This window comes from Juglans regia, chromosome 5 (genome assembly GCF_001411555.2).
Source record: "Juglans regia cultivar Chandler chromosome 5, Walnut 2.0, whole genome shotgun sequence".
Classification (NCBI taxonomy): Eukaryota; Viridiplantae; Streptophyta; class Magnoliopsida; order Fagales; family Juglandaceae; genus Juglans; species Juglans regia.
The window spans coordinates 12,184,834-12,191,070 of NC_049905.1; the positions used below are offsets into that span (position 1 = coordinate 12,184,834).

The 6,237-nt window shown below is 37.3% G+C and overlaps 1 pseudogene; it reads right to left on the reverse strand.

Moving 5' to 3' along the window:
* Positions 1–6,029, reverse strand: part of LOC108985106 — an 18,826-nt pseudogene extending 12,797 nt beyond the window's left edge.
* Between the last annotated feature and the right edge of the window lie 208 nt (positions 6,030–6,237).

The window sequence follows — 6,237 nt, forward strand, 5'->3', positions numbered from 1 at the left end:
ATTTATTATTAATAATATTTTGGGGATTTATTTTTGGAGGTTATGAATTTTTTTGGAAAGAGAGAAATAAAGGAAAGTTTATTAGCAATAGCTTATGGTTATAAGATATTGGGTCTATGTTCTAACCATTGCCCTTTGATTGGCTTAGTGGTATTGTAGCTTTCCATTTAACCCATGGGATGGGTTCGAATCACACTTCTTCCAAGATTATGGAGTTTTGTTGATTTAAAGAGAGGCAACCATTGGGATCAAGTGGCATGCATTCATGAAGCAAAGCAATGCATGGGTATTGCATCAAGGGGCGCTAGGCATGAGAGGCGTTGCAACTCATCAGGCCACAAGCAACTTGCAATGCTTGGCAAAATGGGAAAACAAAATTCCCAAACCGCGCACCTGGTAGTTTGAACTGGTGCCAACCAGTTGAAGTGGAGCAACATGACCATTGGACTGGGTCCAACAATTGTGTCATTTGGTAACAGACATAATATATATACCTATTTGGATCAGATTACAGAAAAATGAAAAGTTACAACTTTTCATTCACATCCTTTGGCCCTCTATAAATAGACTCATTGGCCTACGAATTCAAGAGAGCTTTTTAGAATCTTAGAGTTCAATAAGGCAATTTCAAAATTCTCTCTCCAAAAGTTTTCATTTCTTCAAAACTTGTTATTAGGATCTGTTGATTCTACAAAGAACAAATTTCTAATGTCTTGGTTGAATAGCAAAATCTGAGGGCATTCGGGGTCTAATTTCGTGTGTGCATAACGCAGTTAGACAAACAGACTTGTTCTGGACTTCATTATATCTTGGAGGCAAATTCACTTGTAACCTGTGTGCATACCGTTAATGGTGGGGGCGAATATTGTCTTAAGGAAAGCGACATTCGTAACGTGCCTTGAAGCAAACTTTTCTCTCACTATTTTCTGTTTTGCAGCCCAAGCAAACTTTTCTCTCACTATTTTCTGTTTTGCAACCCCTTTGCACCAACACTTAGCACTCATTCATCTATAATCATCAGACTTTTCTAATACTTCCGACTCTTGTTCTCCAGCTAAATCATAAAAATATCTAAAAAATGTTATGGAGATAAGGGTAAGTCATCAACAACTCGGTAAGAAGAGAACATATACTAGTATGTAAACATGAGCATTTTCACACAGTTCAGAATGCAGAAACAAAACATTTCAGTTTCAATATCCAAATCTCAAAAATACATATTATCATAAAATCAGAGTGAGATTTCAAACATTTCATATTCAGAAACCAACTTTTCATATTCAAAGACTCATTTGGCACAACATGACTGAACATCTCCCTCTTATTATATCATATCAGAGCATCATATCAGAACAGAGACCATATTTAACTCTCATGGTAGGGTTGTGCATTCTGCATAAAGTTAAGCAGAACATAAATCATCATGTTATCAAAATGATTGCACTTAGAGCAGAGACCACTATTATATCCCGTGTTAGGGCCAAATGTCACTATTATATCTCGTGACAGGCCAGAGGTCACTATTGTATCTCGTGACAGGGCCAGAGGTCACTATTATATCCCATGACAGGACCACATATCAAAGCAAAACAGAATCAGAATCATCATATCAGAATCAGAATCAGAGTCAAAACAGAATCAGAAAGTCATGCCAAAGATTTTTCAAATGCCACATCATATCAAAACAGTGTACTGAAATTCAAATCATTTCACATTTTTCAAAACAAATTCATAACATCTTCATGTGGCATGCAAATTTATCCAATTTTCATATTTGCTCATTTTTCTCAATTCAATAACAGAATGCCAAAGATAAGCTCATATCTATACCAGCCATGCCAGAAAAATACCTTATTCTTATACAGAATTTCATAAGTAATGCATAACAAATAATTGAGGTCGTTTTAAATTTTTTTTCATAACAAAACATACATATTTTTCAAAATTGACCTCAGTTCATTTTATTTTTATGTAGAGTCTAGCAAAGGAACTCTGCTTACCTGGACTATTTAGCTTTTTCAAAATTTTCCTAAAAAATGCCGAACAATAATTGATTGTCACCTATAAAATAATCACATAATTTTCGTAAATTTCCAATCAATCACAAATTTCTATATTTAAGCCTAAGCTCTTAAAATAACCTATTTTAATTTCTCAAGACCTAAAATTCTCATAACCTAAAAATACATAATCACTTTCTAAAATCATCAATGCCCCTTTAATAACTTCAACTAAAACATCTAAAAGGCTGACCTATTTACTATGGAAGTGTAGTTATAAAATCTAATACTAGATAATATAATTATACCAAAATATTTTTAAATTATACAGCAATAATATAATAAGCTGGATCATAATAAAAAAATACAATATTATTGTTTACTTTTCGAAAGAAAAACCATGCTTAATACCAATTTAATTTACTTAAAATATTTCTAGAAAACATAAATAAATTAGAGAGTACTAATACATAATAAAAGTTTAAAAGCATATTAATACAACTTGTAGTAAAGGGTCATAATGTAATTTCATTTAATTAATAGACCAACTATTCAATAAGGTATAGTTAGGCATTTTGTTATTTGAAAACATATATAAAATGCGTGAAATTAGCTTCGCATGGCAGAGGCTCATCGAGAAGGGAATGTGTGACGGCACAGGGAGCTGATTGTGGTCAACGGCAGTGAGGGCGGCACCTAGGCAGCTGAAAATGATAGAGAGGGAGAGAGAGTGCTGAACGAGAGAAGCACACGATGAGAGAATGAGGGAGAGATACACTGAGACAAAAGAGAAAAACAAAAAGAAACGGCATGAGCTTACCGAGGCCTAAGGCGGCATGCGGTGGACTGGAGTGATGGGTAGGGGTGTAAATTTAAATCGAAAAACCGGACTGGACCGGACTGAACCGGACCAGTTGGTCCGGTTTTGAACTAGTCCAATCAAGAACCAGTTACTGTATTATGAAAACCGGACAGACCCAGTCCAGTTCGGTTCTGTAGTTTCTGGGACCGGACCAGACTGAACTGGACCGGTTGGAAAAAATATATATATAAATTAATTTTATATATTTACAAAATATTTTATTTACATATAATTTTTATACATAATATATAATTATATATTAAATTTTTATATATAATATATATAATTATATATCATATATGAAATAATTTTATATTATAATTTATAAATTATAACATGAAATGTTAATCTTAAATATGAACATTTGTAATTTGTTTGATTATATGTTATTAATATAATTATTTATAAGATAATGTTATTATAATTTTTAAAATAAAAGTTTAATCTTAAATATGAAAATTTAATTGATTATATACTTTAAACATAATATATATATATTAAATTATTAATAACATTTTATCATAAGAAGTAAAACTTTATTATATATTTTTTACAATTTAAAAAAAACCAGAAAATCGGACCGGACTGGACAGAAAACTGGTAAAACTGGAGGTATCGATTTACGAGGGTAATCAGGGCATAATCGATTTTAAAAAATACAAAACCAGTACATACCGGTTCTATCCAAAATCAAACCGGATCGGACCGGTTACACTCCTATTGATGGGAAGTCTTTGCCGGCAGTTTTTGTGTACACTTGTCGTGGTTAATGGCACCGAGAAGGAGTTGGGGATGGCTGTAAGTGGTGGCAGTAAGTGGTGGCTCTATTTCAGTGTGGGAAAATTAGAGGACAACGATTGGCGGCTTTCCGCGAGATGGGGGAGGGGTGGTGGCGTCGGTGGCTTCTGCCGTGTGAAGGAAGTCTCATCCTGATGCTCGGGGCCTAATGGGTATCCAATAGAGCAAATGAAGAGTCGGGTGAAGGACAAGGCTGCAGAACAGCCACAGATGTACAACCAACAAATATTATTACCACATGTTAACGCCTAAACTATCTAATTCCTACCTCAAACAAAAAAAGATCACAATTTCACCAAAAGACCAAACACATTCCTCAAACAAATGTCCATTAACCTGTGAAACTTCAAAAAGGTATATACAAGTAACAAGATGCCCGATGTGGAAGCACCTAAAAGTGTTTTCCCATAGAAAGATATATTGCGAGTTAGTCAATATTAAATTACTCAAGAAGCAAATTATTAGCTTTGTTACAACATAATCTGACAAAGAAACAATAGGAATTGGTCTTCCTTTGCAGGCTCCACCAATTTCGGATTTCAATAAAATTAGAAAGTCCCAACAAAAAACCATGTAACAGAGAACACGCTATTTGATCAAATGACTCGCCAAGATGATTGGTAGGTTCATCAAGCAAAAGAATGGTTGGATTCATAAATAGAGCCTGCGCTAAAGCAATCCTCTTTCTCCAGCCACCTGAAAAATCATGAGTTTTCTTCGCCTGCATCTGTTTATTGAATCCAAGACCAACAAAACTTCAGCAGCACGCTTCTCAGCAGTTGCTGCATCTAAGGCTTCCAGACGCTCATAAACTCATTCAAGAGTTTGCCCACCTCCATCTTCCTTGAGCCAACGCGTATATGGAAGTAACAAGAGACAAAGTTAATTTAAAAAGTTGAAAAAAAAAACAACAAAACCCAAAGTATATTTAACACACCTGGGCAACCAAAAGTTCAACTTCTTTCTCCATTCTCAACGTCTGAACAGGTCCAATTCAGAACAAGTCCAGATTAATTGAAGTAATTATATGGATCCAAATAAAGACTCCTCACACGACTAGACAAATAAAGTAAGGAGGTAAGACTCACGAACCTGCCATAGTTAAGCTCCAATTCAGAATCGACTATGAGATCATGCCCATGAAATGTTGTAACACCCGGACCCAAAATTGGTATAGTTGGACTATGAATTTTATTTATTTATTTATTTGAGCTTGACATTTTAGATTTTTAATATTACGGACTTGAGTAGTGATTTTCTTTTTATTTGGAGATTTTGGCCGTTTATTTTTATTTTTTTTCCCCGCATGTTTTATTTTGTTTTCTTCTCTTTTCATCAATATTTTTTTTTACACCTAAGTTTTCTGTTGCCCAAGGCATGCATGCACACACGTCTATTTTTTCAGCACTCTCCACACGCACGTCTCCCTCATCCCTCTTGGGTTTTCTCATCACATATATATATACACACAGATGCACTTATCCCTCGTGCATGTTGAAGCCAAGCCGCCACTACCCTCCCATGCGAATCTGTAGCCCAGCAATTCCTCCTCTTTGCAAACAGCGCACCCCTTTCTTTCTTATCTCTCCTTTGCATTTCCTCTTGTTTTTCAATCACGCATACACGCATACATTTATACCTCCTGCTTGTAGAAACTCTCATAATAGGACTGCCGCTGAAACTGTAAGTCAAGTCACTGTGTGATAGCCCCACCGCCCAGCCCGTGGGCAAACTGTGAACCCCACGTAGCCACGCCGTCGCCTCTGCGTTAGACCCCCTTAGCGCCGTCCCTGCACCTCACCACTGTGCCCAGCCACACGGAGCTATAGCCCAACACCCTGTAGCCGCTACTGCAAGCTTCGGTTTCCTCTGTTTTTGTATCCAAAAACAGAGCAATGTTCAGCCACCATAAACCACTGCAATTCCCTCCATCGAGAACCCCACCACGTTGTGTCCTCACCTCATGAAAACCACCATCGTTAGCTCTACCGCGACCCACCCCTGTCACGGGAACCCAGCCGTTTATTCCCCTGTTTTTAGCCTCTCGAAACAGAGGTCCACCCACTGGACCACTGCATTGCACCACACCGCTCTAGCCACTCCAAGCCGTCGCCACTCCCGCGGATAAGGGTGCTGAACACCCTCAGGCCACCCTAGTCGTAGCACCCCTCACAGTGACTACCTCCCTCGGTTACTCCCTCCTTTCTCTCCGCCCTCTCTCGCTCACCTCTCCCTCTCTTTGTCTCGTGCCCAGCGCTGCTCGACGGAAGCTCTGCCGCGCTCCTGCTCTTCTGTCGCACCACTGTAGTCCCTCCAGCCAACCCCGTCGCGTGCCTCGGTTTCCCTTGGGTAACTTCCTGCCACCGCATGTGTTAATACCATGTGTTTTGTTTGTTTGGTTTCTGCTTATAAATTATATGTACGTACTTTATATATAGATTATATATATGGAAAGTTTTAACCTAGGTTGGGAACTTACTAGTTTTGACCTAATATATATATATATATATATATGGAAGGTAGGTTTAACGTAATATTTTCGGGTGAGAAGTTTTATTTTTGGGATTTATGTTTGAA